Source organism: Podarcis erhardii, assembly GCF_964252035.2.
Source record: "Podarcis erhardii genome assembly, chromosome: 2".
Taxonomy (NCBI): Eukaryota; Metazoa; Chordata; class Lepidosauria; order Squamata; family Lacertidae; genus Podarcis; species Podarcis erhardii.
The window spans coordinates 68333082-68346292 of NC_138498.1; the positions used below are offsets into that span (position 1 = coordinate 68333082).

Genomic DNA, 13211 nt, shown 5'->3' on the forward strand with positions numbered 1-13211 from the left:
TCACAGAAGATGCAAACAAAACAAACGAACAAAAAAAAAATGTATTCAAAAACAGCCTTGCATTAGATGAATATATTTCTTATCCCTGGAGTTTTGTGTCTCCCACTCTTAAATTTTATAGGAGGGGTGTGGTAGCAGTCATCACCGAATGCAGAGTCTGTTTTTCCTACAAACCATTTATGTATACACACTTTTACATTCAAGTGAAAAGCAACATACCAACATGATTTACTGGGTATTAATGCTGTGGAACAAAACAGATTTAAGTCAGAAGTTGCCACCAGATGATAAGAATCTGATTGGCTTTGCTTTTATTGCCTATTATTATTATTATGCATAATTATTTGGTTGGTCTTACAGCATATGGCACAGGTTTTGCAGCCAATTTATCTGAGCAGTAAGTTCAAGAGTAGTTCCCCCCACCCCCACCCTCACCCCCTCCTTCTCCTTGCTTATGAAACCTAACACTACCTTAGTGATCACTAGGCCCCAGGCTTTCCAATGTGGCTTAACAGTAATTATACAAATGCTGAAAAGATGAAAAAGTGTTAAAAGTTCCTTACACCTAGTGACATGCTTTTGCCTCTTAAAGGGGCCATCATAAAAAATGAATACAGATAGCAGAATAGAATGGAGGCGGGGGAGGGTGTAGAAATCATGTCTTCGGGTCGAAAAGAAAATCTACACATAGCGTGGGTTGCTGTTTCTTTAAATCACAAGGCTTTAATCGTTTGCTAGGCTCCAAAAGAGGTTTTCCTGACCCCTGCTCTCCCTTTCCTTTAAATCTCCAAACAAACACCCAGTGTCCCAAATCATCCTGCCTCCACCTCCAGAGTGAATCCCTATAGTTGAGGCAATGATCTCTCCTTCTCACCCCCATGTGCGACTTATGTTTCTACTTTCACTGGCGACACTCTGGAGCCAGAGCTTTTCCGTTCAGAGAGAACTCCTGCTACATGTCGCTAACAACAACACAACACAGAGGCTGCCCCCTTCTTGTCCGAGCCTCGCTGCCCACCCTGAGCACAGCCCTATGGTCAGGATTTATAGCAAGGAGACACCAATCTAAGAACCAATTCATGGCAGGCTACAATGCCACTACTGACTGAAGGTAGAAGGGGAGGGGAGGGCCAGCAAGTCCCCCATTCTTCAGGGCTTCTGCCAAAATCCTAACCTCAGTTCTCTCTACAATACCAGCTTCTGCACACTGCACTCATTCACGGTACAGTAACCTTTGGTTCCCTTAACTTGGTCCTGGATCTTAGCTCTCGCTTTAAACAAGAAAAAAGGAATCATTGGTTTTTGGCTTGAAAAACAATTATCTCAACTTTTCATTTAGGTGTTATTGTAGAATTTCTTCCCAGCCCCCATCCCAGATTACTAACAAGTCAACCATTGAAAAATAAAATAAAATCTTTCTAGAAATGTGCTAACTTCTAATTTTCCATACGCTTTTTTTTATTTGTTTCTTTTGAACGGCATTCACCACAATGATTCTCTGCTGAGAGCCCTCCATGTCGCTTCTGTAGGTTGCATAAAGAGCTCTCCAAGTTGGTGCAAATAATGTTTACTCCCACTTCAAGAGCCCTTCATGCTGCCAGAGTGGTGCAAATTGGCTTACACATAAATGAGAATGAGGCACCATGGCTTTCTTTGAAATAAAAGCAGGCTCTCCTTTAAGAAAAACACAACAACTGAGATCAGTAAGTATGATTAAGAGGTTAATTCAGTTTGGAAACACATTCGCTGGTGAAATATTCGGTGCTAGGCATGCTTAACTTTCTAGCAAGTGATGTTTAAGATAGACCAAGTCCTGGCAAAAATTATGCCTTGTCACTAATGGAAAATGATGAGACACACTTCTCTACCTAAATACTCAGATGCTGAAGAGTCTCTAGGATGATGCCACACTACCTGGAGCCATGGTTTGGTCCAGTGCATAGCTGTCAACTTTTCCCTTTTCTTGCGAGGAATCCTATTCGGAATAAGGGAATTTCCCTTTAAAAAAGGGAAACATCTACAGCTATGGTCCAGTGATACATCTGAACCTGGGCTCATGGTTTGTCTATGCCTGATAAACCAGAAGTGATAAGCCAAATGAACCTTGGCTACAGATCATGATTTGTCTGGAATGAGAAAAGCCACGAGCACAGGTTTGGACATAATGCTAGGGTGGCGCTGTGGGTTAAACCACAGAGCCTAGGACTTGCCGATCAGAAGGTTGGCGGTTCGAATCCCCATGACGGGGTGAGCTCCCGTTGCTCGGTCCCTGCTCCTGCCAACCTAGCAGTTCAAAAGCACATCAAAGTGCAAGTAGATAAATAGATACCACTCTGGCAGGAAGGTAAACGGTGTTTCCGTGTGCTGCTCTGGTTCACCAGAAGCGGCTTAGTCATGCTGGTCACTTGACCCGGAAGCTGTACGCCGGCTCCCTCGGCCAATAAAGTGAGATGAGTGCCGCAACCCCAGAGTTGACCATGACTGGACCTAATGATCAGGGGTCCCCTTTACCTTTTAACTCCAAGGAGCAGCAACAGGAGGACCAGGGGAGGGGTTTATTGCTCACGCTTAGCCATGGTTTGGCATCACATGCAAAACAGGTCAATGTTTTGTTTTCTCAGTTTGCCTTGCCAGTTCTGGAGTTTCAGTACTTAGAATGCTGGACTTGGACCTGGAAGACCAGAGTTCAAATCCCCACTGTCATGATCAGGTGACCTTGGGCCAGTCAGTGTTTCTTAGCCTAACCTAACTCACAGGGTTGTTGTGAGGATAAAATGGGGAGGGGGGGAAACAGGTATGCCACCACTTGAGCTACTCAAGCAAAAGCAGGACAGAAATCAAATAAACAAATAAAGTCTCCATTCTACCTACAGTCACTTATTAAGATGGTCTGCTACTGGTTTCTCACAACTAACAGATAATTATAAGGAGATTCCATGCCTGTTAAAATTGTAATCATTTAATTCAAATATCTAATTAATGAATTCTAAAATATGCAAACTAGTTGCTCATGATATAATTCTATGTGGCCCCTTCCAGAGGTATGCAGAATCTCTCCCCTACCCAGTCAGATATATTATTACACATTACTGTTCATATAGATGGTGAGTTAGAGAACGCGTTGGATCCAGATCTGCTGCTACATGAATGGAAAGGTTCCTTCCATTCATCAGAGCCAGTACACTCTCCCACAACATATTCCTCTGGCTCCATCTCTTCCAATGCATTTTCTTGCCAGATTTGGAGACAGTTTTCCTTCTTGCAATCTCCAATGCCAAATTACAGTCAATAGCACTTCAGCAGGGGTAAGAGTTTGACTCGGCACATTTCACAATGATGGCACAGTTTGCTGTTGTGAAACGGCCAGGGTGCTTTGACATACCACTTCGATCTTTAACATGAAACAGCTTTCTCTGCTTCTGCATCTCTTTCTCACACAAGACAACTTTTCATGCACAGAGCTCATTTCTCCTAGGATACTTCCTGCATGTTTACTTCACTACACTGACGCGCATTAGCTTCCAGTTGTGTGTAGTCAATGTGTGCACTTGCCAGTGATCTAACTGCATGTAACATTCAGGCAACTGCATACATGGAAGTGACTTGCATGACAAAAATTTGATCATGTACGAAGAAGTCCTCGGTCTGTCATTTTGCTCTGAATGAAATACTCTCTGGGGCCGCCTTTCCTTCTCACTTAGTTGCTTAGTCTCACAGGCACTTGAGAATGAAATGATCAACAGCACCTCAATACTACTTCCTACCTCAAGACCACAAAACACCCAGGAAGCTTTGTAGAGATTTTGCCTGATCCTCATTTCTCTTTCGACAACCTTTACCGGCCGTTGAGGATCTCCTGGATGAATTGCTTGGCAATTTTATTTCGAGCACACCGATTTGTACTACAAGCCTGAAGCGACAAATGCTTGAAGGGTGTTTTATTTTACTTTCTTCCCCATAATGCCTCCCAAATTCTGTCTCTATCTAGAAACCATGCCCAGGACATTGCTACTGGCACATTTTAGAACCAAGCAGCATATCTTACTCCCTTGCGTAAGACATGTATGGACACACCACAAAAATAATAATAAAGGAAAACATTAATAAATAATAATCAAGATCATCTGCAGTTTTAATGATGAGCTATTAAACGAACTGTAAAAGACACATAACTCATGGCACAAGACTGTACATTGTCAAAACTGGCATTAAAGTGTATGGAGATAATTAAGCAATAATGACCTCGGCATGGGGCATTTCCTGGGAATTAATGACCAGTTAGGAGGAGCTGATGTCTCGAGGCAAAACCGAGGGCCATTAACTCTGAATGGTCATTAATACTCAGGAAATGCCCTGTGCTGAGGTCATCATTGTGAATGTAAGACAAAAATGAGAGAAAAGTAATATGTGTATGGATTTTTGTTGACAATGTTTAAGGCTGATAGGGTTTCATGTTTAATGCACTTGGCACTTAGTTCTCTCTACATTAGTCCAATCAACTGCTTGAACCATCTCTCAACAACGAGTTCATTTTTCAGGGTATTTCCTAATGCAGAGCCCAACTCTGCAGTCATTCCCATTAAAGCTCCATATATGGAAAGGAGAAAATCAGAGATGCCAAGATCACCTATATTGCCAAAATGATACAGATATCAATATGAACTACAGTCCATTTGTACATTATACATACTAAATACTTTTTAATCCATATTCTGAAGCTGAAATGATTTTGTAGAAAGCCATTTTACTTTTGCCCTTTTGAGCGTTTTTCAATAGAGAACTGTCTAATAAATATGATAAAGAACAATAAAATTACAATGGAAAGGACAGGAATGCCAAATTCGTTTGGTGAAACAAATAAGCACTTGAGTCAAGATCCAGCTAAGCTTAATAATTTCTTAACTTAGTTTTTAAAAAGCACAACTTTAGTTGGGAATACTTTGTTCCACTGATTTTCATGAGACTCATCATGAGCAACTTTATTTGGATTGAGGCCTTGACTCATAAGTGGGATGAGAGTTCATTATAAAACAAACCAAAATCCTGCTCTTGGATGCTCACACCTGCAATGTTGATCAGGACACCACTTCAGGAGTTGTCAGACCACAATGAACTTGCCATCCTTCTATGCAGTTGATGAAAACCTGACCAACCCATTCAACCAGATAGGGAGCCCCACCACTATTCTACTCACCTGGCCATAAACTAAAATATCTAATTCTTATGTCCATTTTGTCCTTGCTCATACAACATCCTCTCTGCCAAATAAATAAATAATGAAAAATTATAATAATAGTAGCACCACAAAAAGGCTGCACAGGTTGGTTCCTGTGTACTTTTACATCCATTAACAACTTCAAGGAGTTCTCCTCAATCACCTTTATTTTATTCATTATTGCATTGTACTGTAACAAAGATATCTATTTCCCAAAAGGGAAGGGGAAGGCCAATCAAGTCCTACCCCTGTGCCTTCTTCCCAACTTCCAAGGTCCCTCCCTGCTCTGGAATCAATTGTACCATTTTGAGAAACATCGAACTATAATCCTAAAAGAAAAATAAACTTATGAGAGTCTGACTTAATTGGATGAAAACAAATTATAATTTGTATCTATCAGCTCCAATTGAGATGCAACATGATGAGAGCATCCATCTCTACTAGCAGTGGTGAATGAGGTCAGGCAGAGCAGTGCCTTCCCAGTGGCGCTGCACTTACCAGGACAGGGTGGTGTGGTGGCAAGCCTGGGGGACTACTGGCTTGGTGGCAGTGGCACCCCAGAGGTGTACACACCCATGCAGCATCACCCCTGCCATCAACCCAGAACTCGTCCAACCTCACTGTCTCAGCCCAATCCTGTGCTGGCAAGCACAGCACTATCGCCAGAAATTACGGTATGATATTCCAATCAATGTCTTTTCTGGTATTCCTCACTAGATTACACAATTGATTCAGATATGGCTTTCCATCACTTTCTATAACATTTGCAAATTGTGCAGTCCAAAGCAGAGCCTTGACTCAGCCCCTGATCCGAAAAGGAAATTCTTGACTATATCTTCCTATATCACAAGGCTGGTGATAACCAGAAATCCTTAAAAGCACAAACTGTTTATACCCCCCCCCCCAAAGGCAAAAATCCTGGAGTACGCTTACAAGGGAGTAAGTCCCACTGAAATCAGTGAGATTTACTTCCAAGTAGACCTATTGTAGGATTGGGTTTTACTAATGCATATCTAGAGTTGATTCATTTCTCCCGCAATGAAACAACCTGTTTTAGCTAAAGAAACATATTAGCATGGATATTTTTTTCATAAATCAAAACACATTTTCTTCCACAGCATTATAGTAAAAACAGTAAGAACTGCACTACAGCTGGAGATGAGGGTAGAAGCTTTCTCGAAATTTTCTCTGCTTTTTTTTAAAGCAGGAAACTGATTTGGCATCTACAGTAGGTAAAGCACGGGGATCCTGCAGTGTGGTGATATCACAACCTGAGCTCCCATCAGTCCCAACCACCTTGACCAATGGTAAGGATTAATGAGCGTTGTAATCCAACATCACCAAATCTCAATTTATTTATTCATGTACTCATTTCATATATAAAATAAACCACCTATAACCAAAAACAGGTCCTGGGAGGTATACAAAGTTTAAAATTACATATGAAACATCACCAAGAATACCATCAAATTAAGAGGAATAAAACCATTCAACCAGCTGCAAAATTTCATAATATAAAATGACTGGGAAAATAAAATGGGTTTAAGCTGGTGTCGAAACTAATAAAGTGTTCATGACTGCCATATCTCCCTCGGGAGGGAATTTTCAGAGTCTGGGTGCCAACACAGAGAAGTCCCTCTCTTTGTACATGCATGATGCCCTTAGGATTGAACATAGCAAAGGACTTTCGTGGGCAAACCATTGTTCTCTCTGCTAAGCCTTGAATCTGTGGGCACACAGGCAGAAATGGCTGCTTAATTCCTGAGATATGGAAGCACTTTGTGTACAGCTGCAAAATACTGTGCATTTTTACTTATGGTTTACAAAGGATCCAATATTAGTTCTGCTCAGAGATGCATTTAGATTAATGGGCATGCCTAACTTAGCTCCATTAATTTCAATGGGTCTACTCTGAGTAGAACTTTGTTGGCTACAACCCTGTGATTTAGGCAGAAATTAAAGTTTGGGGCTGGGCTGGGAATCGAAAGCCAAACTGAACCGATTTGTCATTCGAAGGGGGGAAAGCAAAGGACTGCAAAATTGTTGTTTTTATTTCTAAATGCAGATCCAGGTTTCACTGGTGAAGTGAAGCCCAGCTGCTAACAAGCCACCCCCTCCTTTCATTTTCCTCTCTTTCTTGCACTGCTCCTTTTACAGTATCTTCAGGGCTATTCTGCGAATAGGAGGGGGCTGAAACTTACATGTATACAAAATGAAACTCTCCGCTACATTTAATCATACATTAATAAAAGTAGAAGCCGTGGCTCAAAACTCCAGCACTGAATAATTAAATTACAGTGAGATTAACATAACATGCAGCCTATCCTACTGTTACAACAATAGCATGGTTTGAAAATAAATAAATAAAAACCCCAGAGAAGGAGCAAAATTACTCAACTTTCCTAAATTTGTTCAAAAATGCTGCAATATAGTTAATGAATTAAGAAATCCTATTAGGTACTTAAGAAGCAAAAAAAATGTTATTTTTATTTAGTATGTATGTATAAAGTATGTATAAAACACTAATTGTCATCAATGTATAGAAAGGAAGGAGACAACACACACACACACACACACACACACACACACACACACACATACACACATACACACACACACACACACTGCTTGCATAGTGAAGTGATAACTTTGATGCCAGATCAGATTGTTTGACAGAGCACAGTAATGATATTTACTTCTCCTTCTGTGAGAAATAAAATCACTATGGGTATTTTAAATGGATGTAGGAGAAAGACAGAATGGGTATCATCGCTTTTCTGGGTTAGGATTCCCCTCATACCAACTCTCCTTCACACCATTTCCAACCTACTAGAATAAAAACAAACAAACCCAAGTGTTAGATTATCAGTGCTTCTTTCCCAGTGCTTATACTTTTTATAAACAGTTGACAAAAAAATAAAGTCACCAAATAAGGAATCAAGACTTGTTAACACATATAATTTTCAAAACCACAAGTGGAATAAAAGGCAGCAATGCAGAAACTGTTACAGACTGCAGATAAAATTATTCAAGTGTGCATTCAAGTAACTTTGCATTTTAATTTAACCCTTTGAAACATTAATCAAACCATGGCTAATTATAGGAATTAAGGAATTAAACGAAGGAATCTTCTAAAAGATATTATTTAAAAGGCAGTTTATACAATTACTTGTATAGATGTTTGCTTTAAAGAGGGAAACATTTCTGGTATAATGAAAAGGGTCTTAGAAAATTAAATTAACAAGGGGGGACCAGGCTGATATGAAACTAAATTAGCATCAAATGCAAATTACAGGGTACTTAATGGTAGAAACAGGTGCAGAGAAGGACCCTAAATGAGATAAATGAATAAAACATCCCTCTGCACAAATGTGGAAGCTGACACAAAGTCAATGATATGAATAATTCAGCAGTCTCTGCACTGCTGTTGAGGTCAGCTTTCCTTGACCTTTGAAACAGGAAGTAAAATTCTGTCCAAATTTGAATGACTAGAAATATACCAGCTTAAAAAAAAATGGGAGGGGGGAAACAGCTTTTTAAAAAATGTACAGACAGCTAATATAGTATGGTAACAAATTGAAACATTAAATAAATGCATCACCCAGAGAAAGAGAAAAGAACCCTAAAAATCTTAGTCATTAGGTTTTTTTAAAAATATATATTTGTTTCAACATGTAATTCTCAGAAAGGTTTATATGTCAGAATATTCAGGTCAAATAATGATCTGAATATGTACAGTGCTAAATGGTTTCAACCTTGTTTAAAAATACTTCAGTTGTGCTTGAGCAGGTTATTAATAGTGTCAGAAACATGTTATATTCCAGGCATCAGGGGGAGGGTTTTTTAAAAAAATACATTAAGGCTTTTCAAATTAGTTGTGCAAAGCTGAGCAATCCATCATTTTGCTGCTACAAGTTTTCTTGCGAAAGACACACGGAAGGTCTCTTTTTAAAATATCCTTTGTCCTATAAATCTTCACTTTAAAAAACAATAATTAATTTAGCTTTATACACTTTCTCACATGCGAATTCAAGAACCCATCCTTTTTTGTTTTAAGCACAACGCTAGACTTGCATATCAAATTTAAAATGTAAATAGGAAACTCCTCTCTTTTCCTAAAGGGGACATTTTACATACATTCAGTGGCCAAACAAACAGATTTAAATCCTCATAACTAAACCTAAATATGAACATACCTTACATTGTTATATTTAAATAAAGAAAAAACAATGAAGGTTTCTGCTTTACATAACTTCTGACTGAAGATATGACCCTCATTTTAAATTAAATTTGGCACCAGCATTGATTGATAAAATGTGACGAACACCTAGTTTGTCTAATCCAGAAAGACTGGGAGACTGTGTCCCCAATAGATCACATTTGTATTTTGCCTAAATGGGTTTTTTTTAAAAAAAAAAAAAAGGGGGGGACCAGAGAGATACCTTTCCATGCATGGTATTAACCTGTTTCAGCAGCTTTTCTTTTATCTGCACGTTGCATGACAGGTACAGCATTCATTCGGTATGTTCCATTTTAATGTCTACATTGCCGGGGAGGGAAGGGAGGGGGAAGAGAAGGAAAACACCTCCTGGTGGAAATGCTTCTTTATAACAACGAAATCTAGATAGCGGTTAGTCTTGAATTAAAGTCTGGCAGGAGCAACATTAACGATGCACATTAATTAGATTGACAGAACGGTTCCTGGCATTGTATTCTGAAGTGCGGTAAACCAAACACTGCCTATTTAGGGTTTTAGTTAATGACAAACCTGAGCTTTGGTTTTTGTGTGCAAAGTGGCTTCTCCCCGCCCCCCCCATGCCCTAAATGATAGCTATGAGAACCCAGCTGGTTCTCATTTTGAACCAACCAGTTTTCCCTATTGCCAAGTGCTAAAAAGAAAAATAAGCTGGGCAATTCACAACTACATGCCCTTCGGAGGCAGGAATTTGATTGTGGATATAAATGAAGTCATTCCTGAAACTTTCAAAGAATGAGGGTATGAGAGGTTGAAAGATGACAGAGAAACTTTTTTCCCCCTTTAAGCATTAAACATTCAAATGTTTGAGAAACACACACACAAATCTCTGCTGGTTCTATATAGCATTCATTTCTCCCTGAACTCTTTTCACCTTTACTCTAATGGGTATAACATTTGCAAAGCAGAAACTGTGGATTGCAGCTAGTAGGAAGATTATAGTGAAGGCTATGGGCTGGCTGCACCTAAATTGGGCAGAGAATCTTCAGGGAAAGAGCACTCTGATAGATTAAGCAGGGAAGCCCTAACGGGTGGACTTGAAGAAAGACAACTCTGTAAAGTCAGTGCCTGTGTGCCTCTGTGCGTATGTTTTCTAAGCTGCACTTCAAAGACTATAGAGAACGACAACAAACGAGAGCTGAAATCATTTCCTTATTCCTGATCACTTCAGAACCATGCATTCTCCTAGCAAAGTATTAATGGGTCTTTATACTGCATCCCTAACTGATGAAAAGGTGAGTATTGTTACACATCTGGGGTAACAGAGTTTGGGGGTGCAAGGGCCCCCCTGACTGCTAGAGTTAATGAATATTAGAAATTAATAAAGTGAAACAATTTAGCTGATATCTGGAGTATGGAAGGGAGGGCAGGCCAAGGCCTCACCTGGGATAGATATCGCTAAGAATGACAGAAGGGGCTAGACCCTACCAGGGCCCATGCATCTCCTTCTCAAAGCTCGGCAAGGACAGGGGCAAAAAATTGGCCTAGCTCAGGGTGCCATTGTATCAAAATCTGCCCCCTGGCCTCCCCTGTGAGAAGACATAAGTTCCTATGGTGGAGGTGCAGATACATCAGAGGACAAGCCTCCTGCACCTGTCATAGTGATGTAGAAGACAGAAGTCATGAGGGAATTTCATGCAAGCTGCATGCAAGTTACAGCTGCTGAAATTCTCATTGTTACACATCACTATTAAAGGCGCAGGAGTGTTGTCCTCTTTTGCATCTGATTGCCTGAATTTAATTTGCCCAAAGCCACACAATGAAGCGGAGGGGGTATTTGAACCTGGGTCTCTCGCTCTGAAGGGTAGGCCAGCGCTCTCTAGCCAGAACGCCACACTGGGTCCCCAGGGCAGAATTCAGCCACGTAGTATGTGAAGTCTCCCTTGCAGACCTGTATAGTTATTTTGACTGGTCCTTTAGGCTTAGGGGCAAATAAGTTGCTTCAGTTTATTTTCATGTTCTGTTCTGGTACATAGAATCATAGAAAATAATTCTGGAGTTGGAAAGCACCCTAAAGGCCATCTAGTTCAACGCCTTGCAGTGCAGGTGTGGCCCATATGGGGATCAAACTTGTGACCTTGGAGTTATCAGCACCACGCTCTAACCAACTGAGCAGACTGCCAGGGTTTTTAGTGGCCTCTCCCTCCCCCTCTCCCCAACTGCCACCAAAGAGACATTTGAAGGACAACCTTGCTCCAAGGGGGAGGGAGAGAATAAGCTTTTTCTAACAAACAAGTGGTGTTTTCCAGTCTGTTGTAATTAACAAAACCCCCACACAATTGTTTATTGTTGTAATTATATTATGCAAACCATTTTATGAGATCTGCCTAAAAAGTGATATATAAATACTGTATATAAGTAAATACTTAGCAATGGGGTTTTTTAAATGTCCAGGCAAGAACCTTGTTTCTAATAGTTTTTCATTTTTTACTGGATGCTTGTGAAATTATTACAGATACAATGGACTGTATTTTTTTATTTTCCCATAAGTGTTCTCCCCCTAGACCTTCTACGTTTTCATGATGACTTTGGCCTGTCCCCAGTCATCACAGTGGAGCTGCCTAAACAAGAGCATCTTCACTGGAAAGCTGAGTAATGCAAGGCAGGAAGGAAAAGAGAAAAGGAAATTACTGTAGCAACCGGAAATCATGGAGTTAAATGTTGTCTCCAGTTATTATGGGTTGGAGGTAAGACTCCACCCCCTTAGCTTGTTCTTGTCACTTTCATTTTCCTGTTAGTGTCTTAGCCTGCTCATCAATAAACAGCCTTTCACTCTGGGTATACAAAGTGAGTAACTTTGCCATATATTAACTGCTATATCACATCAAAGCCTATTGTGAAAATAAAAAATGACCAGGCAGCACAATCAAGAGATTTGAATTTCAGAACCATGAACAACATTTTTTAAAAATAAAACAAGCCAAGTTATCAGTGCCTGGGGTTTTCAAATAATACCTCGTTGGTGTAACTTTGCTGAGCATACAGTCATAAAACTGTACAGTTGGAGGGGATCGCCAGGGTCATCTAGTCCACCACCACCACCACCCCAATTATAAGTATCTCAGCTAGATCATATATGACAGTGGGCCATCTCCACCACCTCTTATGGGAGTCTATTCCACTGTCAAACAGCTCTTACTTTTAAGTAAAACAGCAGTTTTGAAGCCAAGGAATAGATGGCATTATGTATACAAGAATCCGTAATCCTGGCAAGAATATGTTCTGGATTTCTGTTGTAAGGAATATGCTGTACAGGTTTGCATGCACAAGTGTGCATTACAGACCCATATAATGCCAGTCCTCTTAACACGTACAGTACATACATGCAGACCTTATTCATTCAGTCACCAAAGTTTGCATATTAACCCATTTATATTTGCCATTCTGGAGTCGGCACAGGAGGGACAAGAAGTGCAAGAAAATGTAAAGCATGTGCCATCTCTGACGGCACTATCTGTCTCTAACAGGAAAAAGAGATCAACTAAATGAGTACTATTCAGGGCTCCTCAATTAACCTGATTAGTTCAGCACAATGCTCCCATGAATGACACCTTATCTTGAAAATGAATGGGAGGGGGAGGGGAGACTTCCTCCCTTGTGGGAGATACAGGAGCTCCCTAAAGCCAGAAACGATGTAGCCTATCAGTGATCAGCTCCCTCCCTGCCCCTGTTTCTTCTTCCCTCCTTAAGCAGGCAGGTCACTGAGACTAGAGAAGGCTGCGCCTGATTAGATTTTGTGTC

General features: G+C 40.4%; 1 protein-coding gene across 8 annotated transcripts in view; it reads right to left on the reverse strand.

The window, feature by feature from the left end:
- EBF1 (EBF transcription factor 1) overlaps positions 1-13211 on the reverse strand; it is a 377261-nt gene that overhangs the window by 312446 nt on the left and 51604 nt on the right. The window lies entirely within an intron of this gene.